The sequence below is a fragment of the Panthera onca genome, chromosome A2, assembly GCF_046562875.1.
Source record: "Panthera onca isolate mPanOnc1 chromosome A2, mPanOnc1 haplotype 2, whole genome shotgun sequence".
In the NCBI taxonomy this organism is placed as follows: Eukaryota; Metazoa; Chordata; class Mammalia; order Carnivora; family Felidae; genus Panthera; species Panthera onca.
Window position 1 is genome coordinate 100665440 of NC_138340.1, and position 27877 is coordinate 100693316.

General features: G+C 39.0%; 1 protein-coding gene across 1 annotated transcript in view; it reads right to left on the minus strand.

The window, feature by feature from the left end:
- LOC144615197 (uncharacterized) overlaps positions 1-27877 on the minus strand; it is a 132277-nt gene that overhangs the window by 21224 nt on the left and 83176 nt on the right. The window lies entirely within an intron of this gene.

Genomic DNA, 27877 nt, shown 5'->3' on the forward strand with positions numbered 1-27877 from the left:
CTTCCAAACCATAATTCAACAGGATAAAAAACAGGATGAAAAATTCAAGAAGAGAATTTCCAACTTTCAGATAGAGTATTATATGGCCATGTTCATTTGCAGTCCTTTGAGACCAGCTAGTGCTATACCCTTTGGTCTAACGTGTATCCTATATAAATCCACAGAGGAATTCTTGTCATAGGGCATCCATATATGCATTTTTGACTTAAGAAAAGTGTCTCTAGAAGTAGGGGAAGGAGGGTTGGAATGTGAACTGCTGAGAAGCAGGAGACCAATGAGGAGCAGAAGAGGATGATGTAGCTGTGGAGATGTCCAGGCATCGCCAGGGCAAGCTCAGCAGGACATGGTACAAACCGAGCAGAAGGTGAGGTGGTGGTGGGGAGGGGGAGGAATCAGCCTGGGATGGTGCCCGAGCACCAGTTAGCCATTTATAACCATGCAACTTCAAATTCACCCCAAGCCTGCTCTGTGAAATGGACCTGGGCCCTTTAAGTATTTTTCCTTTGCCGATTGGCACAATGTTAAGCTTTGTCAGTAGAGGGCACAGGAGGAAAGGATTTTGCTTCCCTGTTCTGATGAAATGTGTGTGTGTGTTCATACGTGTCTTTTCCCAGCACCTGCTCCTGTGTCATGCACAGCTTCCCCATGGCTGGTGGCCAGCAGCCAGCAGCTTCCCCAGTTATCCCCTTCAGAAGGTTTGGCAGAATGCCTCTGGTGAGACACCTCCCTGTCAACAGCTCTCCTTGGCACATTAGAGGGCTGATTTCTGGCAAGTTCCACCAGCACTGCACCACAATGATTTCTCTGCCATCCAGTGAACTGGCCATGCCCAGTTCCACATAGTCTGGGTCTCATGCTAAAAGAGGTGGGGACTTCTTTGTGCACTCTGTGTCAGCCCTGGGGACAGTGGCTGCTTCTTATATCTGCTATAGCAATTCTTTTTTCTTTTTCCAAGACTATCTTTTGATACTTCTATTCCTTTTTCTAGTTAATAGTTTTTATATTAAACCTACCCATCCCTGTGTTGTTTCTCTTTCCTGATTGGGCCCAAACTAATATACTTGGTTTTTAAATTCGTAAGGATTGTGATATTATTAATAAATGGGAAAAGAAGGAAAAGAAGAGGTTTAGAAGGAAAATAATTTGCTCTGTTTTGTACAGATTTAAGTAAGGCTTTTGACAGACATTCAGGACATAGTCAAGAACAGCGTTTTACATTATTTGGTGCTTTTCCAAAATACCTAAGTCCTAACGCCACCCACTGAGATGTCTGAGATGGAGTACTAGCTTAGGGCACAGACACCTGTATTTTTTTTAAATTTCTACAGATGATTCTTATTTGCAATTACCGTACTTGGCTGTATAGGATTCTGATTAAGAAAACGGTTTTGTAGTTAGATTAATCTGGATTTAAATCTCAGCTTCCCTTTTATTAGCAGTGACTGAACAATGATGAGCCTCTTCTGCAAAATGTGGCTAGTACTATTTAGCTACTTAAATTGTAATGATTAAGTTAGATGACATTTAATTAGCAGGGTTTTGAGCATATTATAATATTTTAGTAAATGGCAGGAGTGATTATTCTTCTGATATTCTGAATCTGCTTTACTTTTTTAAAGTAGGCTCCATGCCCAATGTGGGGCTTGAACTCACAACCCTGAGATTTAGAGTTGCATGCTCCATTGACTGAGCCAGCCAGGCGCCCCATGAATCTGCTTTATTTTTTTCTACATTCCACTTACCTACACCTAATATACCATACATTTTTGTTCTTATTCTACAACTCACCTCTCTGGAAAGTAAACTCCAAGAAGGTGGGAAATTTGTTCTAATCATAGTTGCTTCCTAAACCAATGTAGGTACCCAACAAATATTATTTGTGTCAATAAATGATGTAAACCTGATCAGGAACATCTTATTCAGGGACTAGAATCAGCTGCCCTGAAAGAGCAAGAGGGAAGTGAATTTAAAACATAGCCTGTATTTCCAGAAGCTGGTTCTTTGAAAGAATGAACAAAATTCATACACCCCTAGCCAGATAAAAAAGAAAAAGGAAAAGACCCCAATAAATAAAATCAAGAATGAAAGAGGGGAGATCACAACCAACACAGCAGAAATAAAAATAATAAGAGAATATTATGAGCAATTATATGCCAAGAAAATGGGCAATCTGGAAGAAATGGACAAATTCCTAGAAACATATAAACTACTAAAACTGAAACAGGAAGAAACAGAATATTTGAACAGACCCATAATCAGTAAAGAAATTAGTAATCAAAAATCTCCCAAAAAACAAGAGTCCAGGGCCAGATGGCTTTCTAGGGGAATTCTACCAAACATTTAAGGAAAAGTTAACACCTATTTTCTTGAAGCTGTTCCAAAAAATAGAAATGAAAGGAAAACTTCTTTCTATGAAGCCAGCATTACCTTGATTCCAAAACCAGACAAAGACCCCACTAAAAAGGAGAACGATAGACGAATTTCCCTGATGAAATGGATGCAAAAATCCTCAAGATATTAGCCAACTGGATCTAACAATACATTAAAAAAATTATTCACCACGACAAAGCAGGATTTATACCTGGGATGCAGGGCTGGTTCAATATCCACAAAATAATCAATGTGATTCATCACATCAATAAAAGAAAGGACAAGAACCATATGATCCTCTCAATAGATGCAGAGAAAGCATTTGACGAAATACAGCATCCTTTCCTGATAAAAACCCTTAAAAAAGTAGGGACAGAAGTATCATACCTTGAGATCATAAAAGCCATATACGAAAGACCCAATGCTAATATCTTCCTCAATGGGGAAAAACTGAGACCTTTCCCCCATAAGGTCAGGAACAAGACAGGGATGTCCACTCTTGTCACTGTTACTCAACATAGTATTGGAAGTCTTAGCCTCAATAATCAGACAACAGAAAGAAATAAAAGGCATCCAAATCAGTCAGGAGGAGGTCAAACTTTCACTCTTCATAGATGACATGATACTCTATATGGAAAACCCAAAAGATTCCACCAAAAACTGCTAGAATTGATCCATGAATTCAGCAAAGTGGCAGGATATAAATCAATGCACAGAAATTGGTTGCATTCCTATACACCAACAATGAAGCAACAGAAAGAGAAATCAAAGAATCAATCCCATTTACAATTATACCAAAAACCATGAAATACCTAGGAATAAATCTAACCAAAGAGGTGAAAAATCTATACACTGAAAACTATAGAAAGCTTAGGAAAGAAATTGAAGAAGACACACACAAACAATGGAAAAATATTCCATGCTCCTGGATTGGAAGAACAAACATTGCTAAAATGTCAACACTACCCAAAGCAATCTACATATTCAATGCATCCCTATCAAAATAACACTAGCATTCCTCCCAGAGCTAGAACGAACAATCCTAAAATTTGTATGGAGCCAGAAAAGACTCCGAATAGCCAAAGCAATCTTGAAAAAGAAAACCCAAACAGGAGGATCAAAATCCCGACTTCAAGCTGTATTACAAAGCTGTCATCATCAAGACAGTATGGTACTGGCACAAGAACAGACACTCAGATCAATGGAACAGAATAGAGGACCCATAAATGGACCCACAAACGTATGGCCAACTAATTTTGACAAAGCAAGAAAGAATACGTGATGGAATACAGTCTCTTCAAGCGGTGCTGGGAAAACTGGACAGCAACATGCAGAAAAATGAGTATCTGGACCACTTTCTTACACCATATACAAAAATAAACTCAGAGTGGATGAAGCACCTAAATGTGAGACAGGAAGCCATCAAAATCCTCGAGGAGAAAGCAAGCAAAAACCTCTCTGACCTTGGCTGCAGCAACTTGTTACGCAACATGTCTCCGGAGGCAAGGGAAACAAATGCAAAAATGAACTATTCAGACCTCATCAAAATAAAAAGCTTCTGCACAGAGAAAGAAACAATCAGCAAAACAAAAAGGCAACAACCAGAATGGGAGAAGATATTTGCAAATGACATATCAGATAAAGGGTTAGTCCAAAATCTATAAAGAACGTATCAAACTCAACACCCAAAAAACAAATAATCCAGTGAAGAAATGGGCAAAAGACATGAATACACACTTCTCTAAAGACGATATCCAGATGGCCAACCGACACATGAATAAATGCTCCACATCACTCATCATCAGGGAACTACAAATCAAAACCACCATGAGATATCACCTCACACCTGTCAGAATGGCTAACATTAACAACTCAAGCAACAACAGATGTTGGCGAAGATGCGGAGAAACAGGATCTCTTGCACTGCTGGTGGGAATGCAAGCTGGTGCAGCCACTCTGGAAAACAGTATGGAGGTTCCTCAAAAAAATTAAAAATAGAGCTACCCTATGACCCAGCAATTACACTACTAGGTTTTTATCCAAGGGATACAGGTATGCTGTTTTTTTTTTCAACGTTTTTTTTTTTTTTTTTTTTATTTATTTTTGGGACAGAGAGAGACAGAACATGAACGGGGGAGGGGCAGAGAGAGAGGGAGACACAGAATCGGAAACAGGCTCCAGGCTCCGAGCCATCAGCCCAGAGCCTGACGCGGGGCTCGAACTCACGGACCGCGAGATCGTGACCTGGCTGAAGTCGGACGCTTAACCGACTGCGCCACCCAGGCGCCCCAGGTATGCTGTTTTGAAGGGGCACATGCACCCCAGTGTTTATAGCAGCATTATCAACAATAGCCAAAGTATGGTAAGAGCCCAGATGTCCATCAATGGATGAATGGATAAAGATGTAGTATATATGTGTGTATATACTATATATACATATATATATACATATATATGTATATATATGTATATATATATATATACATATATATGTATATATGTATATATATATATATATACATATATATATACATACACACACACACGCACACACAATGGAGTATTATTCGGCAATCAAAAAGAATGAAATCTTGCCATTTGCAACTATGTGGACTGAGCTAGAGGGTATTATGCTAAGCAAAATTAGTCAGAGAAAGACAAATATCCTATGCCTTCATTCATATGAGGACTTTAAGAGACAAAATAGATGAACATAAGGGAAGGGAAGCAAAAATGATATAAAAATAGGGAAGGGACAAAAACATAAGAGACTCTTAAATATGGAGAACATACAGAGGGTTACTGGAGGGATTGTGGGAGGGTGAGGGGCTAAATGGGTAAGAGGCATTAAGGAATCTACTCCTGAAATCATTGTTGCACTATATGCTAACTAACTTGGATGTAAAATAAAAAAATAAATAAAAATAAAAATTAATTAAAAAAATAATAAAGTCCTGTATAGCTCCCCCCCCCCACACCGCCACAAAGAAAACATAGCCTGTATTTGAAAAGTAGGAGGAAGATTAGCAAAGACATTGTAGGGAAAAAAGAAATTGTGTACCCTTTTAGTTTCTTTTAATAAGATCTGTGAATTAAACTGATAAAGGATGGAAAAGAAGAAAGGGCATACAAACAGAAGAAAGGGCATACAAATTCTGTCTGATGTTGATTTTTACACTTACACAGAGGCCTTCATAAAAAATGAGTGAAGACCCAAAGAAACATTTAGACCTGAGCTCTCATATTCCATTTCAACAAAGGGTGATAAATTCTATAGACCTAAATATGTGGGGGACACTAATGGAAGATAAGGATTACTTAGTAAAGGTTTGTTTATTCAGACTCTACCTCCAGTGGTAAAGTCTATTCTTCTCTCCTTGATATGAAAGAGGGAGACATCTTCATTAAGGGATATTTCTGCTCTGTTTTTAGGCAGGTAGAAGAAAGGTAAAAAGCTCTCTGATCTCTGCTCTTTCTCAATCATCTTCAGCTCAAAATAACCATTATGCCAAAGTGGCATATTCTGATCCTCTTCAACATGAAAGGAGGACAAGTCAGAGAGGCAAGAAGAAAATCAGGAGAGGGTAGAGCAAGAAGCCAAAGAAATAACATGATAGAACAACCAGGGGGCTGGTTACCATCTTTAAGGAGTATTGGGAGTAAAAGGTGACCCGTGGATTTGGCAATAAGGAAGTCACTGATGACCTGACCTGCTGTAGTAGAGGCAGTACCTCTGAAATCCTGGAGCTCAGAATGCCTGATTAGTAAAATCACAATGTAATTCTAACAAGCACAACATTGTCAAAATTAAGTGAGAAGAAAAGATATCACTCTAGTTCACTGATGGTCTTTAAGTATATAAAGGAAGATGAAATGGTGAACATGGAAACTATGAATCTGCTCAAAGAAACAAAATTTATTTGTACAGCATAATCCTAGGCTTCTGAGGACTCTGAGTTACCAACTCAGGTGTCCAAACCCTCTGAATATCAATGCTCTAAAAATAGTTACCTCTATGTGTGATCAGTTGAAACCATTAACGATTAAAATACCAAGTTCTTTTTTTTTTTTAACGTTTATTTATTTTTGAGACACAGAGAGACAGAGCATGAACGGGGGAGGGTCAGAGAGAGAGAGAGGGAGACACAGAATCTGAAACAGGCTCCAGGCTCTGAGCTGTCAGCACAAAGCCTGACATGGGGCTTGAACTCACAAACTGTGAGATCATGACCTGAGCTGAAGTCGGACGCTTAACCGACTGAGCCACCCAGGCGCCCCCAAAATAACAAGTTCTTAAGTCATCAAGCTCATTGCTTAAAATGCAATGTCACAACTTTATATAATTTGTCTTCTTGTGTACTTTTACAACTGGGAAAGAATTCTTGTCCGAAAGAGTAGAAATATTTTTTACTTTTAAAAGTGTATGTTTGATTCTGTTTTAACTCAGGCCATTATGAGTTTGATCACCATGAGTCTATCTATCTAGATCTTACCACTTCTGGGAATGTTGGAAAACTTCACTTGTGGGTGGAAAAGCTGAGGTTCAAAGCCCAGCCTGACATGACTGGAAAATAAAATATTCCCATGAGATTATCTGATGGTGAGGCTGTCCACCTGCCTAGTCACCTCCCCTATATTTTGTCATTCCCTTTAAACAGGAAAAGACAATAAAACATATGATAGCAGTGATACAGACTGAGGAAGTAAACACAGCATGCAAATGCTTTTCTTCCTCAAAGTTCACTGGGCAAGAACTGGAAAAACACAGATGATAGCCTACTGTGAGGTTATAGTCAAAGTCAGGCTTAGAGGATAGACCATGTGAAAAGTGAGAGTTGCTCGTTAAAGGCAGAGGTAACAATGCAACAAGAACCTTCAGGGAGGGCAGATGAAGAAATAAGATGGCAGTTATAATGCAGTATCCAGGACAAGGGGTTGATCTCTAAGAAGATGGCCTGTTCTTTCAGAATAGGAAAGAAGAGGTAAGAATGGGTACAGTTATAAGTAAGCCTAGAGAAGAGTAAAAGAGAAGTTGGAAGAGCTTGCACCTCAAAGACTCCATTTTTTTCCCTAAGAAATATGCTAAGAGTGAGAGGGTTGAGGGAGGGGCTTACAAATATTGGAAAGGCTGGAAATGATTCATTTTTAGTGGTGCAAATACTTGCCAGCCTGGATCAGAAGTGAAGAAAGCAGGTAACTTGTTAATACAGATTAGTTTGGTCCAAAGTATAGCAAAGATAGAAGGATAAAAAGCTAAGGGAAATAAGACTTTTGGCGAAAGAGTCATTAATATGATGGAATGTAGATTTGGGGCTGAGAAGGGAAATATGTTAACCATAAAGAGATTTGCAGAGAAGGAGAATATGGAGGGGCAGAAAAAGTAGACAAATTTAAAAACTAGCAATATTAGGGGTGATAAGGCAATAAATGTATATAAAAATGGAGGATGATGGTGGAAGCATGGATTATAACATTAAAGGGATCCATGGAGCCAATGCTAGGTTCTCATATCAGTGAGTCAATCAAACTTCCCAGAAGATGGGGCAGTAGGAGGAACTCAAGTTCACCTCTTTCCCTGGTTATTCCTAGACAACACTGGTATCATTGTAAATAACCCAGAGAATGACCCGAAGACTGGCACTACAGACTGCCCACAGCTAAATGTAGAGAAGAGGCAGAGACACTATCAGGAAACAATCTGACCTACAAGAGTATCTTCGGAAGGTACAGTACGGATGTGGAGAAGGGAGAGGAATAGATCCCACACCAGACATTCCAAGCATGGGGGATCTGCATGGGGAAGAGGAGTCCCCATAATATTTGGCTTTGAAAACAAAAGGGGCTTAACTTCCTGAGTTCTTACATTAAGTGCGGTTTAAAACCTGGAACTTTAAAAATCAGTAGGCTCAGTTCTGGGAGAGCCTGAAGGTGACAGAAAATTGAGTCCCATTCCTTAAAGAGACAGCATAACAAACAGCCCCACTGAGATACAGAGTAGAAGTAGCAGTTTGAAAAACATCTGGGGTATATGGGAAAAGAAAACAGTTACATACAAAGGAAACCCCATAGGGCAATCAGCTGATTTTTCAGCAGAAACTCTGCATACCAGAGGGAGTGGCATAATATAATCAGAGTGATGAAAGGGAAAATCTGCAACCAAGAATACTCTAACCAGTAAGGCTATCATTCAGAATAGAAAAAGAGATAAAGACTCTCCAGACAAACAAAAGTTAAAAAAAACTCATCACCATGAAGCCAGACATACAAGAAATGTTAAAGGGTACTCTTTGAATGGAAAGAAAAAACCATAAGCAGGAATAAGAAAATAGGAAGCACAAAAGCAGAAAAACTAAGTATATCTATAAAACTCAGTGAAGAGGGGTGCCTGGGTGGCTCAGTCGGTTAAGTATCTGACTTTGGCTCAGATTATCATTTCACAATTTGGAAATTTGAGCCCTGCGTTGGGCTCTGCACTGACAACTTGGAGCCTCGACCCTGTTTTGGATTCTCTGTCTCCCTCTCTTTCTGACCCTCCCCACTTGTGCTCTCTCTCTCTCTCTCTCTCTCTCTCTGTCTCTCAAAAATAAAATAAACATTAAAAAAAAGTCAGTGAAGGGGTGCCTAGATGGCTCAGTCGGTTAAGCATCCAGCTCTAGGTTTCAGCTCAGGTCATGATCACGGTTTCATAAGTTCGAGCCCCGCATCCAGTTCTGCTCTCACAGCATGGAGCCTGCTTGGGATTCTCCATCTTCATCTCTCTCTGCCCCTCACCCATGCATGCTGTCTCTCTCAAAATAAATAAACTTTAAAAAATTACTAAAATCAGTGAAGAGATTCATGAAATAAAAGGATCTAAAGTATGATATCATATACCTAAAATACAAGTACAAGAGGAGTAAAAATTTAGTGCTTTTAGATTGGGTTCAAACTTAAGTGATCATCAACTTAATATAGACTCCTATATGCATAAAATTTATGTATACACCTAATGATAGTCACAAATAAAAAGTCAGTAATAGATATGCAAAAAATAATGAGAAAGGAATCCTAATATATCAGTAAAGAATGCCAGCAAACTGTGGGAGAAGAGAGCAACGAAGAAAAAGAGAAGAACTACACAAACAATAACAACAAGTAACTAAATAACACTAAGTATATACCAAACAAGGAATGGGTCAATCAACAAATCAAGGAGAAAATCAAAAATTGCTTAGAGGCAGTGAAAATGATAACACAACAGTCCAAAATCTTTGGGATGCAGCAAAAGCTGTTCTAAAAGGGAAGTTTATAGTAATACAGGCCTACCTCAAGAAGCAAGAAAAGTCTCAAATATACAATCTAACCTTACACCTAAAGGAGTTAGAAAAAGAACAACAAACTAAACCCCAAACAGTATAAAGAAGGAAATATTAAAAATTAGAGCAAATATAAATGAAATAAAAACTAAAAGAACAGTAGCACAAATCAATGACACCAGGAGCTGATTCCGTGAAACAGATCAACAAAATTGATAAACCTTTAGCTAGACTCCTAAAGAAAGAGGATGCCAATAAAATCAGGAAAAAAATGAAAGAAAAGAAATAACAACTGGCAAGACAGAAATACAAAGAATTATAAGAGAATATTATGAAAAATTATATGCTAACAAATTGAACAACCTAGAAGAATGTGTGAATTCCTAGAAACCTATAACCTCCCAAAATTGAATCAGGAAGAAATAGAAAACTGGAACAGACAAAGTATCAGCAATGATGATGTATTAGTAATCAAAAAATTCCCAAGAAACAAAATTCCAGGACCAGGTGGCTTCACAGGTAAATTCTACCAAACATTTAAAGAAGAGTTAATACCTATTCTTCTCAAATTATTCCAAAAAATAAGAGAGTAAGGCAAATTTCCAAATTCATTCCATGAAGCCTGCATTACCCTGACACCAAAACTAGATAAAGACATTACACAAAAAGGGAACTACAGGCCAGTATCTCTGATGAACATAGATATAAAAATACTATCAAACTGAATCCAACAATGCATTAAAAAAATTATTCGTGACAATAAAGTAGAATTTATTCCTGGGATACAAGGATAGTTCAATATTCGCAAATCAATCAACATGACACATCATATCAATAACAGAAAGGATTAAAACCGTGTGATCATATAAACAGATGTAGAAAAAGCATTTGACCAAGTACAACATCGATTCATGATAAAAACCTCAACAAAGTAGGTGTAGAGGGAATGTACCTTAACATAATAAAGCGCTTATATGAAAAACCCACAGTTAATATCATATTCCATAGAGAAGAACTGAGAGCTTTCCCCCTAATATCAGGAACAAGGATGACCTTGCTTACCACTTTTATTCAACACAGTACTGGAAGTTCTAGCCACAGAAATCAGACAACAAAAAGAAATAAAAGGCATCCAAATTGCTAAAGAAGAAGTAAGATTTCCACTACTTGCAGATGACATGATAATCTATACAGAGAACCCTAAAGACTCCACCAAGAAACTGCTAGAACTGATGAATGAATTCAGTAAGGTCATAGGATACAAAACCAATGTACAGAAATCCATTGCCTTTCCAGACACTAATAATGAAGCAACAGGAATAGAAATTAAGAAAATGATCCCATTTATAATTGCATTAAAAATTATAAAACACCTAGGAATAAGCTTAACAAAGGAGATGAAAGACCTATAGTTTGTAAACTATAAAACACTGACGAAAGAAATTGAAGATGACACAAATGGTTATCCCATGCTCACAGATTGGAAGAACAAATATCATTAAAATGCCCATTCTGCCGAAAGCAATCCATACATTTAAGGCAATCCCTATCAAACTACCAACAGCAGTTTTCACAGAACTGGAACAAATAATCCTAAAATTTGTTTTGAACCACAAAAGACTCCATGTAGCCAAAACAATCTGGAAGAAGAAGAATAAAACTGGAGGTATTCCAATTCCAGATTTTCAATTATACTACAAAATTGTAGTAATCAAAACTGTATGGTACTGGCACAAATATAGACACATATATCAGTAAAATAGAATAGAAATCCCAGAAACAAAACCCCTAATTATATGGGCAATTAGTCTTCAACAAAAGAGGCAAGAATATTTAATGGGAAAGACATCTCTCCAACAAAGGGTGCTGGGAAAACTGGACAGCAACATGCAAAAGAATGAACTTGGACCACTTTCTTACACCATACACAAAAATAAACTCAAAATGGATTAAACACTTAAATGTGCAACCTGAAACCATAAAAATCCTAGAAGAGAGTACAAGCAGTAATTTTTCTGACATAGGCTGTAACATGATCTTTTTCTTTATATGTCTCCTGAGGCAGGGGAAGCAAAAGCAGAAGTATACCTTTGGGACTGCATCGAAATAAAAAGCTTCTGCACAGCGAAGGAAACAATCAACAAAACAAAAAGGCAACCTACTTAATGGGAGAAGATAGTTGCCAATGACATATCTAAAAAGGTCTAGTATCCAAAATATATGTAAAGAAGTATACAACCCAACACCAAAACAAAAACAAAAACAAAAACCACAAATAATCTGATTAAAAGTGGGCAGAAGACATGAGCAGATATTTCTCCAAAGAAGACATCCAGATGGACAGCATAAACTTGAAAAGATACTAAACATCACTCATCATCAGGGAAATGTAAATTAAAACTATCATACGATATCACCTCACACCTGGCAGAATGGCTAAAAGCAGAAACACAAGAAACAACAAGTGTTGGTAAGTATATGGAGAAAAAAGAATCCTTGTGCATTGTTGGTAGAAATGCAAACTGGTGCGGCCATTATGGGAGACAGTATGGAGGTTACTCAAAAAATTAAAAATAAAACTATGCTACAATCCATTAATTACACTACTGGTATTCACCCCCAAAATAAAAAAAAATTCAAAAGGATATAATGCACCCCTAGGTTTATTACAACATTATTTACAATAGCCAAATTATGGAAGCAGCCCAAGCATCCATCAATAGATGAATGAATGAAGTGTGGTGTGTACACACACACACACACACACACACACACACACACACACTGATATATTAGCCATTAAAAGAATGAAATCTTGACGTTTACAATGACATGGATAGAGCTATAGAGTGTAATGCTAAGCAAAATAAGTCAGTCAGAGAAAGACAAATGGCATATAATTTCACTCATATGTGGAATTTAAGAAAGAAAACAAATGAACAAATGGGAAAAAAAGAGACAAACCAAGAAACAGACTCTTCACGTTAGAGAACAAACTGGTGGTTACCAGAGGGGAGGTGGGTGGGGGGATGGGTGGAATAGGTGAAGGGGATTAAGTACTCTTAGGTACACTTGATAAGTACACTTATCATGATGAGCATTGCATAATGTATAGAATCGTTGATTTAGTATACTGTGAACCTGAAACTAAGATTGTATGTTAACTATACTGGAATTAAAATTAAAAAAAAAAAAACTCATGAAAATAAATAAGCTACAGACTGGGAAAAAGTAATGATGGAAATGGGCATGTTAAGCTAGTTATGTGAGTCAGGCTCTCAGAAAAGACCTGCAGTTCTGAATCACTGAGGAATTTTCGCTGCTAGTTTCTCACTTCCCCCAGAGAAGAAGGAGGGACTGCCTTTTTCTACCATTTAGTAATTGCCTAGCTTAATCTTCTGCAAATGTCAGTATCTTTTGTATTTGTTTCTATCTCTTTTGAGGATACTCATTCATTCAACAACTACTTATTCAGACCCCACCATGTGTCCAGAACTGTTCTGAGCCTTGGGGACACAATGAACATAACACATGAAAAGCTCTGCCCACTGGAGCCAACATGCTAATGAGGAAATTATCACCTATTCTGGTAGTAATTCCCCTTATCTCACCACCAGCCCCTGTTGGTTGTTAACTGTTTGACGCATTATTTGCCTTCTTTTCCTCTGACCAAATTAAACACAGTATCTGGAAAAGATTTGTTCCTTAAACATTTGTCGAACTGATGAATGACTCCAAAGGAACAGCTAGAACAGTAGAGCACTTCCAGTATGCACACAATGGGTGGAGTGGAGCTTTCTCTTTTGTCTCCAGGCAAAATTAATACCTCCCTTCCTCTGTAGTCTCAAACTTTTATTTCAGCTGCTATCCCAGCCCAACTGTAGCAAGATTTGATTTAGTTAATACATTTGCCTCCACCCCATTAGGAGTATCTTCTAATAGAGAAACTAATTGAAGTACCACTGTATTCACCAGCACTAAGAAGACTCAAATTTATTCAGTTAATGTCAATGTTGACTTTTCATTAGATTTAATTGCTAGATAACCTCTCTACCCATTGAATAGAAACTACAGCTAGGAAATTAGGGAAGACCCTGGGCTCAAGCCCCAGTCACATAGGTGACTTAGGATGTGACCATAAGAAACTTGCATTCCCTCCTGAGATTTCCATATTTGCCAAACTTTGAGTCCTAATTAATACACTGTTAAAATTCCTTCTAGCCCAAGAATTCTAAGCACTGAATAGGTGTGAGCTAGTAAAATATGGCATTCTTAAGTGGAAAAATAGTACTTGTTAATCTTAAAAAGACCAAATTTATAGAAACCCCATATTGTCTCTTTGTAAGTATTTTACTCCTTTTAAAAATTATTTTTAGTGAGGGACTTGAGGTTCAAAGATACAACCTATCCAAAATCAAAGGGTTGCTCACTGTTTATCCAACATTTGAACCCAAATCTATTTGATTCCAAGCCCAACGTATCATCCATGTAGTATGAGACTGACTTACATAGATGGTTTCACTAGGATAAAAACTGGTTTCGTCATCCCTTTTTTACTACAGGACATAATAGAAGAACAAATTGTCATGTATTAACAGTATTAAATTATCACTAAAATATTATCACTAAATATTTTTTTCCTGAGTCCTGCTCCATTCACTTACTGGAAGTTATAGGTGCTAGAGACATTTTAAAATTCTTTAAATTTTGCTATTGAGAATGAACTCAGTTCCTACTAATGAAGGGCACTTGACCTGGCATTACCTCCTTCCCCACCTAATGCCTCCACATACTCAAACACAAATCCAAATTATTATGCAAAATGATCTGCCTTTGGCCTCAGGATTTGCTGCCATGGAATAATGGTAGCTGAGGAAGTTCTCTAAGCTCTGAAACCAAAAGAAGTGTTTTTCTCTTGGGGTGCTTGCCTTAGGAGTTGACACAGAAGTCTGGCTACTCTGAAACTATCAATGCTAGACAGATTTCATGTAGAGGACACATCAAGATAGAACTGCCCAAGAAACCCCGGATATGGTTGCCCTACCTATTTGAGTCTTCCTAGCATCAACTGCCAGATATGTGAGTAAATGAACCTTCAGAGGATTTCAGCCCCAGCCTTCAAGCTGCCCCAGACAACATCACATAGAGCAAGCATGCGCAATGCACACATTGCATATTTGTGAGCAAAACAGATATTAAACTAGTAAATTTCAGGATGATTTGTTATGCAGCCATGCTAATTACAGCAATCCTTGTGCCTCTGAACAGACCCTGCTGCACTGTATCTAAGAAACTTTTTTCTAGAGTCTAAGTGCCTGAGGCACCTACATTACAAAGATATTCCCAGGCATCCAAAGTTCTGCCACTCTTATCTTGATTCCTGATCGCCTTTGGGACCCACTGATCCTTATTGCAGCTATCAGCCAGCCACACTCACTCCAGCATTTCTCCTACTTTGTCTATTTCAGAAGTCATTACCACAACATGTACATGAAAGATATTTTCTATCCAACCAACCACCCAATCTTCACTGTTCAACCTCAATGTCTATTCCAGTTTTGGAGGGCAGTTCAAATATGCTCTTATCAAATCACATAATAGTCCAGACAGATTCTCTACTGGTATACCTCCAAAATCAAATATCACTGGTTCATCTACTCAGGTTCCATGGACTCTCCAGAGAAAAACATTGCTGTGTCCAATGTAGATCTCCTTGCTTCCACCAATGCTGGGGACTACCTGATTCATCCTCTACGAATCCTTCAGGTCCCCATTACTCCTAGACCTGTTGTCATTCAGCCAGTTTAGAGACAAAACCTCTCACGTCTCTATTTGCCTTCACCTCTAAAATTTTAGAAAAAGCAATCTATACAGGTCTTTGCTTCATCATTCCTTTTTTACTGCTGAAAGTGGTACTTAGTTCAAAGGGTACAGCTAAGTAGAGAGGTGAGGTCTAGGCAAGGCTGACTGGACAGCCACCCAAACACGGCCTCAGGGAATGTGTTATTTCTTAAAGATATCACAATCTGAAATTTGGATCTTTGCTTATGCATCCAAAAATCACATTTTTCCAGAACAGAGTTGATATGATCCATAAGAAGGCTCGTGGTACTCAAAATAACTCTGATAAGTAAACTGGAATTCCAGTATCATAATTTACAGTAAGAAATCATACCTGCTTTGTGAACCAGAATGCTTGTGCCCACAAGATTTACTATTGCTTTTTTCCACTCATTTGACAGCAGAAGTCAAATTTTTATATCCTTTTACATCAATCCTAAAAGACACTTTCCCCCCAAATTTAACTTCTCCAAAATCAGAATGCATCTTACAATTAACTGTTTTACAGACACTGTCAGCCAGATGGCAGTCATGACATAGTGGATTGAAAACCTTCTGTTGATCTGGCAGTTCCTCACAAAGTTATATATAAAATTATCATTACCCAACAATTTCACTTCTAGATATATATCCAAGAGGCTCAAAAACACAATACGTGTCTACAAAATAACTGGTACGTGAATGTTCATAGCATCATTATTCATACAAATCAAAAAACTGAAAATAGACCCAGCAATTGCACTACTACGTATTTATCCAAGGGATACAGGTGTGCTGTTTCAAAAGGACACATGCACCCCAACGTTTATAGCAGCACTATCAACAATAGCCAAAGTATGGAAAGAGCCTCAATGTCCATCGATGGATGAATGGATGTGGTATATACATACAATGGAGTATTATTCGGAAATCAAAAAGAATGAAATCTTGCCATTTGCAAATATGTGGAAGGAACTCGAGGGTATTATGCTAAGTGAAATTCGTCAGAGAAAGATAAAGATCATATGACTTCACTCATATGAGGACTTTAAGAGACAAAACAGATGAACATAAGGGAAGGGAAACAAAAATAATATGAAAACAAGGAGGGGGACAAAGCTCAAGAGACTCATAAATATGGAGAACAAACAGAGGGTTACTGGAGGGGGCATGGGAGAGGGGAATGGGCTAAAAGGGTAAGGGGCATTAAGGAATCTACTCCTGAAATGATTATTGTACTATATGCTAACTAATTTGGATGCAAATTAAAAAAATAAAATTAATTTAAAAAAACCCTGAAAACAGCCACATATCCCTCAACTAATGCATGGATAAACAAATTGTGTTACATCTATGTGAGGAAATAGTATTCAGCCATAAAAAGCAATGAAGTACAGACTCATGTTACAACATAGATGAAGAGTAAAAACATGAATGAAAGAAGCCAGACACAAAAGATTATAAATTGTATGATCTCATTTACTCATTTACATGAAATGTCCAGAATAGACAAACACATAGAGACATAGACATAGTGGGTTACTGGTTGCCAGGGGTTGGGAAAAGTGGGTACTGGGAAGTGACTGGTAATGGTATTGGGGTTTCTCCTTGGGGTGATGAAAATATTCTGGAGTTAGATGGTGACAGTTGCACAATGTTGTACATTGACCAAAAAATCAGCAAACTGTGTACTTCTAGAGGGTAAAATATTATATGTGAATCTTATCATAATAAAAAGGGGGAGGTTAACAACAAAAATCTTTATTAAAAATGGGAAAAAAACAAGACTAAGAAAGTGCCATCATCAACGTGTCTGAGATTCAACGATATGCAATATGTGACAAAACACGTTTGCCAAGAGCTGCAAGGCCACTGAATGAGATGGATATTAAAGTGACCAAGGACTTCAAGGCATCACAAGTAAAGAGTAAAGGTACATCTGCCTTCATTTCTATATCAGAGGCTAGTAGACTACGGCCTTTGAGCCAAGCCTGACCCCTACTTATTTTTGTATAGCCTACAAATTAAGGGTGGTTTTTACATTTTTACATGGTTGAAAAATAACAAAAGAAGGCTAGTGTTTAATTACAAATTAAAATTATGTGAAATTCAAATTTGTATCCATAAATGAAGTTTTACAGGATCACAGCCTTGCCCATTTTGTAGGACAATGGCAGATTTAAATAGCTATGGCAAGGACTATTGGGTAAGTGATTTTGCTAATAACAGCATCCTGGGTCCAGAGCAATGCATCTTCTCCAGACAGGTGTTTCTCTGATGACTACTCCAACTTCTCCTAAACTCATTAGCCCAGTAAGTTGGGCTACAGTAACACTTTCCCATCCTGTCCAATTAAGACTGCATTGTTCCTATGTTTCCTATTGATTTTAATATTTAAACTCTTAAAGTCTAGGGGTACCTTTCTGCTGCCTGTGTAATCTCTTCCCTGAGGACAGTGAGTAGTGGACACCGTCAGTGCCCTCTCATGTTCTTCAGACCTTTTGGTGGGCTCTCCATTACTTCAACTGCTGGTAGCTGCCTCTTGGTGACTGAGAACTTTTATTTCAAAAACACAATAGGCCTTCCTGCCTAAGCTTCTGGCAGGTATAAAGTGCAGAGGAACCCCTAGTAATTCTCAACTATAACTCTTGGAAGTTGGCATATACATACTATCTAATCCCTTGAGCATGTATTTTCCATCATTTCCAAGAAGGTCCTTGTGGGATTAAGCCCTTGTCTCACACTAATATTAAGGTGGCACACTTAATATTACCTTTCATCAGTTTTCTTCCCCATTTCACTTCTCCTTGTTAGTCTCTTCTTCCAAGAGAATCCAGGTTGACTTTTCAACTAAAATCACCCCTCCTGCAGCCCTTTCATGCTCATAACCTGTGGGGAGTTGTACATATGGAGTCCCCAGAAATGTCCAATCTTTCAACAAGGGCCATGATGGGTATTGACTAGAAGAAAGTTTGCTCTCTTCCCAAGAGGGGTTAGGAACACACCTTTGCATTGAGAATATAACCAAGCTTTTCTTAGGTCTCTACTTATGCCATCAGGGGGATAGTTTCCTGTTATCTGAAGCTCTAGCTCATATTGCCTCAGTTTAGGTCCATATGTACAGCTGCCTAATGCACGTCATTGGGTTGTAGTCAATCTTTATGCATGTGTGTGTATGTAGGTATGTATATACACTTATATATATTTCAATACTATATATATTTATATATATATACACACATAGAAAGAGTATATACAAAATCCAACTCAATTATCTGTATCTCGCCCTTTTCCAACCCCTCCCTCATAAATAAATAAAAAGCCTCTTTCTCTGATATTCCTTATTCCTTTCATGGTCTCATCTTCCAACACAGGTTTCAAGTTTAGAAATACTCTTGGGGCACCTGGTTGGCTCAGTTGGTTAAATGTCCGACTCTGGCTCAGGTCATGATCTCACAGTTCTTGGGTTCGAGCCCCATGTCAGGGTCTGTGATGACAGCTCAGAGCCTGGAGCCTGCTTCTAATCCTCTATCTCCCTCTCTCTTTACCCCTCCCCACTCACGCTGTGTCTCTCTGTCTCAAAAATGAACAAACATTTTTTAAAAAAGTTTTAATAAAAAAAACACTCTTGACCATGTCCTCTCTGGCATGACCCACATCCAACTGGTTACCCAGCCTCCAGTGCTAGGGCCAGAGTTATCTTTGCATCACTGTGGCTCTTGACATCATCTTCTGCCTTTTAGCTGACCTTCTACTACTGGTGTCTCTACTGCCAAAATGATCTTTCAGAACAACAATCAACTGAATTCTGCCACTTTGCTTTGAAAATTCTTTGACTCTATTTTGCCTACAGAATAAATTTCAGTCTTCTTGTAGGTCTCCTAAGGCCCTTAACAATTGGTCCAAATCCCTTTAAGTTAGTTATTTTTCACACACATGAGTGATTCCTTTTCAGATGGATATAGGTGTTATCGAGATGAAAAAAAAATAAACTCATTTTAAAGCTTTACTGAAACTCATACTGGTTTTATTTATGTATTTTTTAATCAATGGAATACAAAAAAGTAGAGCTATTATCATGGGGAGTTGCAATTTTCTGATGTTAAAAAGGGATTCTCATACTTTTAAAGTTTGAAGCCAACTGGATTTATATTTCTAAAATACTCTTCCAACTTTCAGCACTTATTCATGCTAAGTAACTTTTTAAGGCAGGGTCATTCCAATGATAAAGACTTTGAGAACAGTGGTGTGTCAGTGGGCTGAAAAATAAGCTTAGTTTTGGATTAGTGTGTGCACGTATGTACATAGTGTAGGTGGCAGTGGGTGGTGTGAAAGAGATTAGCCCAGGGCTTATATAAATAGGGCAGGATGTTCTTCCTTTTTCACAATTCAATTAAAACAACTCTGGCTTCTTTGGTAGGCTTCAATAAGGGAAGTAGAGGAAAGTCCTATCAATGATAGCCTAATTTATAACAATTTAGTCTTCCATAATATCCTCTCATAAAAAAAGGTCTTCCACTCTACTGAAGCCACTAGTTTTTCAGGCAGCATCACCAGAACACCACCTTGTATCAGACACTATCCCATTATACAATCTGTGGTCACTGGAGGAAGCAAACCCTGGATTCAAATGTATTCGGTGTTAAATCCTTGGAACACTCTTGGATCTCTGTGAACTTGAACAAATCACTCTGAGTCTCAATTTCTTTATCTATTATATGAGTAACAGATACATTGTATGACACTGTGAGGACTTTAAGAGCAATTAAGTTGCTCTTGAAGGTATTAATGTATTTTTTTTTCTTTCTCTATTACTATTATTAAAATCACTATGCCCCTGAATACCTCATATGTTTAAAGCTTCAAACTCAGTGTCTGGAAAGACCCTTTAAGCTTATTTAGATCACTTCATTACTCTTCAGATATGGAAACCAAAAAAGATCATATAGGTTGCCTCTCATTACATCATGAAGTAGTTAGAAATATTTAGAATAACCATAAAAGCAAATGGGGGGTGGGGGAAGCTTATGAGCGTTGCTGAAAACCATCAACATCAACAGAGGTAAAAAACAAAAACAAAAACTCACAAATGTGCATGAGGGAAGGGTTTTGTTTTGCTTTGTTTTGTTTTTTCCCCAAATCTACTTGACAATGAGAATCAGAAATGAAAAAGCAAATACCAAAGATCCCCCTGCTCCTACACTTACTGTTGGGAAACAATTCTCCATAGGTTTCTCATGTTTTGCTTATCTTGCAAACAGAGGCACATACTGCCTTTGTACTCAGCAACCTTTTTGACAATTTTTGTATAGTGAATAGTCTTGGGAAATAAATACAGTGTCTCCCTCCAAAGCAAAGGGAGGTTTTGCTTACTGCCAACTATAAAAGATGCAGGTTCTCTAAGCTCAGGGTTCCTCTCTGTAATGCCACCAACTCATTGCATATGCAGCTGTCACCCAGCCCTCTTCATATTGTCCTGTGGGAACCATTACAAGAAAGCCAGTAGTCTGGCTATTGCTAATATTGTAATTCAATTCTTTGTCTCTGACCCAGGCATCTCATTTCTTCTGCCAGCATCCATGAAACTGTCAGGCTAACTTGTTAGTTTCCAAATAGTGGGGAAAAATCTCAGACCTTCCACAGTTCTTGACATTTGCTAAGTATTATTAGCTATCAAAGCTGCCTTTAAATCCTTGAAGCAGAAACCTTATATAACAAGCTCCCCTGATGGCTTCATGCAGACCACTAGCAATTGAAGCAGATTCAGAAAGAGCAATAATAACCACTTATTTAGTGTATGTCACATCTCCCCCCCCCCCACCCCTTCAATCTCTTCTAGCAGCTCTGTGCTTTAATCTCCCAGCTTCTGAGCACTTTGCTGCTAACTGCTCTCACCTGAGACCTTCAGAGGCTACCCTCAGGCACCAGAGCTACCTTGCCTGTACAGAGTATAAGAAGTAGCTGGGAGTTGACATTTCTCCCTATGAGGCTTAATGACAGACTGAAATAGGAATAGAGGAGCTCTGCTCCTTTTCTTCAAGGCCAAACTCTGGAGGCATAATTTACAATTCAGAACTTCCTGTGGGACCAGGCTAAGCCTGGGCCTTGCCCTGAAATGGCCCCTTTGGCCTAGCCTCTTTCCCTCTCCTGTCCTGCTTCCCCATTCTTACTCGTTTCTCTTTGGAACATAGCTTTAATAAATAAATGAAAGATGATTGGCCTGGGGTCTTTTTCAAAGAGAACCTGAGTAATCAAAGATAACCAGTGATTCTCAAGACTGGTTGTACATTGGATTCAACTGGGGAACTTTTTTTTTTAAGTTTATTTTTTTTTGAGAGAGAGAACATAAGTCTGGGAAAGGGGCAGAGAGGGAGGGAGGGAGGGAGAGAGAGAGAGAGAGAGAGAGAGAGAGAGAGAGAGAATGAATTCCATGCAGGTTCCTCGCTGTCAGCACAAAGCCCAATGCAGGGCTTAAACCCACAAACCATGAGATCATGACCTGAGAGGAAACCAAGAGTTGGACTCTTAACCAACTGAGCCACCCAGGCATCCCAACTGGGGAACTTTTTAAAAATTATATTATCCCAGCCTAGGACAATTAAATCAGAATCTCAGGCAGTAGGGCCAAGATATGTTTAATTATGCCCAGATGGTACTAATGTTCAGCCCTGGTTTAGGTCATTTGAGTGCCATCATCTTTAGGTAGTTTAATTTCACCATTTGCTATATTCCCAGCATTCAAACAGGCTTAGCAGAAATCCTAGCTAGGATATTGCCCAGCCCGGGAAATCTTTCAGTCTGGTGACTTGGCAGCAACATGGCCCTGCTTAGGCAGAAGAATGATTTTCCTGGGCAGTCTGGAGATGGCAAGAGCCTAGGGAAAGTTATAAACAGCTGGCAAGCAAGAGCAGGCCACTAGTACTCCCCACCACCCTGAAAAGACCACTGCCATTTATGTATGGCTCCAAATCCAGCTTACTGGGATATTTGGTGACACCACATCTATAATCAGTCCCATCTCAACAGTACCCCTTGACCCTTACCTCCAAGCTTAAAGGTGTTGTGATGGTTATATTTTATGTATCAACTTGCCTAGGCCACAATATCTAGCTGTTTGGTCAAACACTGATCTAGATGTTGCTCTGAAAGAATTTTGTAGATGTGATTAATTTCTACCATCAGCTGACTTAAGAAGATGACATGTGACAATGTGAGCTGGCCTCATTCAATTAACTGAAGACCTTAAAAGGGAAAACTGACTTTTCCTGGAGCAGAATTCCATGTCAAGAAATGTAGCATAGAGATCCTACCTAGGTTTCCAGCATGCTAACTGGCCCTACAGATTTCATACTTGTCAGCTCCATATAATCCACAAGCTAATTCTTTAGACTAAGTCTCTTTACACACACACACACACACACACACACACACACACACACACACACACACACACTCCTATTCTATTTCTCTGGAGAACCCTGACTGATAACAGGTGTAATTCACCATTCCCAGTCTCAAGGGTTCCTGGAAAATGTGATATGGCCTTCATTTTAATCACTTCCTAAGGGATATTCAACTAATTGAATTTGACCTAACCAGCTTCCTAACCTTCCACTTTCAGCTGACAAGTATATCTCCCTAATTATCTGTCCATCCAGTGCCCAAATACAGCCAGGTGTTCTGCACACTCTTTTTAGACAGGTAGCCAGTTACGTGACTTGGCTACCTATCCAGTCCCCAAGCCTAGAGCCAATCATCACCTTCTTTCACACGTAACACCATGTACCCCCAAACTACACTTTCCCCTATACCATCTCTCAGGTTTCCATTCCTTCTGGAAACACTGTCACAATCCAATGCTTAGCATACTTCCTGGCATATAGAGGTGCTGCATAAAAATCTAATGAAGGAAAGGTAATCACTTAGCAAGCTTAGAAGCAACAAGAGGACTTTTGAGAAATCTGATGGGGCCAAGGAAAGTTAGAAAGTCCATGCCAAGTGGCAGACCACTGGCATTTCAGTGGAATGCTATACTGTGAGGGTCAACTTTCTCTACCTGAGTGTACTCATTGGAGCGCAGGTCAAGATTCTATCATCTCTACCAAAGGGAGGAGGGTCTTAAATGGGAGCAGGTAAATGGCCAAGTACAACTCTATCTTGTCCTGACAATCATCCTGTCCACCTCCTGTCCCACTGTTCTAGCCTCCTCAATGCCAGCCTTATCTTTGGCCTATATACTCAAGCATCCTAGATTTTACCCTATGTTTGGCCAGTGCTCACCACTCAGTTCCATGTTCTCACAAACTGTCATATTGAGAATCTGGACTTTAGAATCAGAGATATTCATTTTTAAATCCTGGCATTATTACTTACAAGCTGGGTGACATTAAGTCTCAGCACCTTTACCTGTCAAGTGAAAACCATGTAACAACCCTGCATGACTGTTGTGGGGTGTAGATGCAATCAGAGCACGAGTGAGATCTAACAGTACATTTGGCACATAGTGGGTGTTTTTAAATGTTGGCAATTATCATTTTTGAGTGAAAGTTAATATTTGACATCCAGACATCACCACAATTATTTACAGAAAGAAAGAAAGAAAAGATCTAACACCTGGACCAGGATACCCTAGCCATACCTCCAGACATGAGGAGAATCTGAGCAGAAAACTCCCAACTACTCCCATAAGTTTCCCATGAACTCAAGGGTAAGATCAAAAACTGTTAAAATTTTCTTATATTTTGAAATTTCAATTTTCTTCATCATTTACAATCTTTAAGCTTAACTTTTTTCTTTTAATTTTTTAAGTTTATTTATTTTGAGAGAGAGAGACAGATAGACAGAATCCCAAGCAGCTCCTCACCATTAGCAGGGCTCAAACTCACAAACCGTGAGATCATCACCTGAGCCGAAACCAAGAGCCAGATGCTTAACCAACTGAGCCACCCAGGAACCCCTAAGCTTTACTTTTCTACGTGTGAAAGGAGTTGCCTTGTCAGCCTTCCATAATGGTAGCTCCCAAAAATAAGTTTTCAAGGAAAACTACAAAATTGAATTAATTCCTGTGATTCTCAGCTCTAACTACACATCATAAGAAACACCTGTCCAGCTTTACAAAACATGCTCAGACTCGCTCTCCAACCAAAAGAGTTCTACTGCTATGGGTCTGTTTGTGGCCTGGATGATCACATCTTTTGAAAGCCCCCTTCAAGACTCTGCTCACCAAGGTTGAGCACCCCTGGCCTACTCTGATTACAAATAAGTCAGAAGATATGATAAGTCAAATTGTACAGAAGATATGATGCAAAAACAGAAGCAGACCTGTGCCAACAGGGCTGTGGGCAGCCATTGGCTGTTTCAGCCATCTTTCTGCTCCCCTCCTCCATGTTCTGTTTGTCCATATATATGAGTGTAGACTGAAGTCCCCAGTCTCCTCCTTCCTGTGGGGAGCCAGTGGGGCTTCAAAGGGTGGAGACTCTACTGCTGCTTGGCAGATGCTACCTCAGATCAGAAGCCCCGAGACAGGGAGGGTGGTGGGGGGGACGAGATAGGAGGCAGATGTGTGTAGAGTGGAACAAAGGCCAGAGAAGCCCGGAGAGGGCAAGGAGTAAAGCTGTACCTATGAGCCTGGCTATCAGCGAAGCAATGTGACTGAACAGAGATATTCCCACAGACAAAACCGAGCCCCATCCCAGCTATTCAGGGAGGGGTTGCCTAGTTTCCTGCACTGAAAATAATGCTGCTTCTGTTTGGTTCATATCTCTTTTAGAGAAAATTATCGCCTAGCATTGTTTTTGTTTTCCTCTGTGTCTTATTCCTGTCCCCACTCTGCACATTATTTGGTAGGTTATTTCTCCTCCTATTCTCAAATCTAGCATCATAACACAGTAGTTGACTGACACAGATTTATCGCAGATTGGTGTTGAATTAATGAATGGTGAGCTGGTAGGCTGCCCTCTCCCACCCCCCAACACTGCCACGGACATTAGATGCCAATGCTATGTTGTTCCACACAAAATTCATCCCTCTTTCCTCCGGGTCCACAGCACTTGACATTTCACTTACAATTATTTCTGCTTATCCTGCCCTACAGATCTTGGGTTACATCTATGTTTCTACCAGGCTCTGAGCACCTCAGGTAAGGGGATTGCTTTACCCTGTCAGCTCCCAATGCAGCACTGGCATTGAGTAGGCTCTTGAATGTTTGCTCCATTCAAGATAATTTTCTATCAGTGTTATTTGTCCGGTGTCTGACTTCTTCATCGCTAAGAATGAAATCGATGCTAAAAAGGGAAAAAGCACAGAGTAGGGTCTTGGACTTACAACTCCTTTTTGATGTAACTGCAGATAACCTGCTAAGACCTCTTTGTGTTTCCATATCTATAAACCAAATGGACTAAATCAGCTCTAAGGACAGTTCTAGTCAGAGACTGAAGCACCAAACATAAAGAAGGTATTGGGAGGCATAATGCAGTAGAAAGGTAAATGAACCTGGATAAATTTCCTGCAGACCAACTTGACTTCATATAAACCTCACTACAACTTCAAAGTTTTTATTTTATTCCCCTTTGAAGGGAAAAAAAAATGGAGTCTCAGAGCTTTGATTTGTGGAAGGTCAGACAGTATGCCTAGGATCTGAATCCAAATGTTTGAATCTACAGCCCACCCCTCTCTAACCTTCACACACACTGCTTCTCCAGTGGGAGACTGGCCACACAAGACAGCGTGCTAGAGGATGCTGCTGAAAAACTAGTGGCTTCTTGAGAATGAAAATAGCTATATTCCCTCTTTTACCACAGGACACAAAGTCAGAGTTTCATAGCATGACATTACAGTATTAAATGATGTATTTTTCCTTCCTCTGCCTTTATTCCCTGATTGTAGTCTATTAAAAGAGTGAGGGGCATTTTAAAAGTATTTTATTTGAATTAAGAAAAAATAAAGTAATTCCCTGCTTTTTATGGATCTCTGGGCTAATATCGTTCCATCATCCTATCATGCAAACCTCCTCTATTCCTCTCCACAAATATACATTAAAAAATTCATCAGGGGTGCCTGGGTGGCTCAGTCAGTCGAGCGTCCGACTTCGGCTCAGGTCATGATCTCGCAGTTTGTGAGTTTGAGCCCCACGTTGGGCTCTGTGCTGACAGCTCAGAGCCTGTGGCCTGCTTCAGATTCTGTGTCTCTCTCTCTTTCTCTGCCCCTCCCCCGTTCATGTTCTGTCTGTCTCAGAAATAAATAAAAACATTAAAAAATTTTTTTAAAAAACAAATTTATCAGCTATACCCTTGAACTTAAGAGTCCATAGCCCACTAATAGCTTTGGCTAAGAAAGTTACTTGAAATAATTAAATTCTAAAACCTGGAAGAAATATTTCATGAAAATATGATCTAGTTGGTTCCCAGTATTTACATTAGAAGAATCCTTTCCCTACCAAACATAAAATTACAACTCCACATGATACTAGTTGTGCTTTTTAGTACCCATTGATTGAGAAAGTATGTGATAAAAAAATCAAAATGAATTCAAGTTTTGAAATGCTTGTATATTCTGCACCTCTATGGCGTCTCTATCCATATGAAAAATAATCACTTGTATACGTCTGAAAAATAGCTGACTGCAAGACAGGCTAGACCAATTGTCAAGGGCCTTGAGGGGCATACCAAGGAGACTAAAATTTATTCTGGAGGCAAAAGGGTATCAAAAGAGGTTTTAAACCAAACTGACAGGACTGGATTGATTTTTTTTTTTCCTGAAGATAATTTTGGCAGCAGTGTAAAAAGCCAACTGTGAAATGGAAAGAACAGTGGCAGGAGTCCAGGAAGGAGGTAGGAGAGAGTATCAGGAACCCAGTGACACAGAGATACCTCTGACCCCAGTCCTGGAGGACATGGGGAGCAATCAGATGAAGCAGTACGGGAGATTGAGTGCCCAAAGAGGCTTCCAGCTTCAGAAACTTTCCGAGACTGTTACCTTGAAAAGAACGGGAATGCCTGAGGAGGTATGTATACTTTGGATGAGGCTGGAGTTGTGGAATGATGTGTGAGACTAGTAATACTGACATGGATTTATAGATATTAAGTTTGAAATTCAGGTGGTATCTCTCAGCATGCCATGGGATATATAAGTCTGACAATGAGGAGATTGGAGCTGGATCTTTAGGTGGCAGTAAACCTTAGTTGTTATGACAATAGCTTACAAGTTAGACAGGCCTTGGTTCCAACCCACATACTAACGGACTCAATCAAAATTCCTAAACTTTACCAAGTCTCAGTTTCCCCATTTGAAAATGGAGATCCTTAATACCTGCTTCAAGGGTTACTTACAAAAGATTACAGTTTTTTTTAAAGTAAAGGTTTATATTAATAAAATGAATGGCATACGGTAGTTAT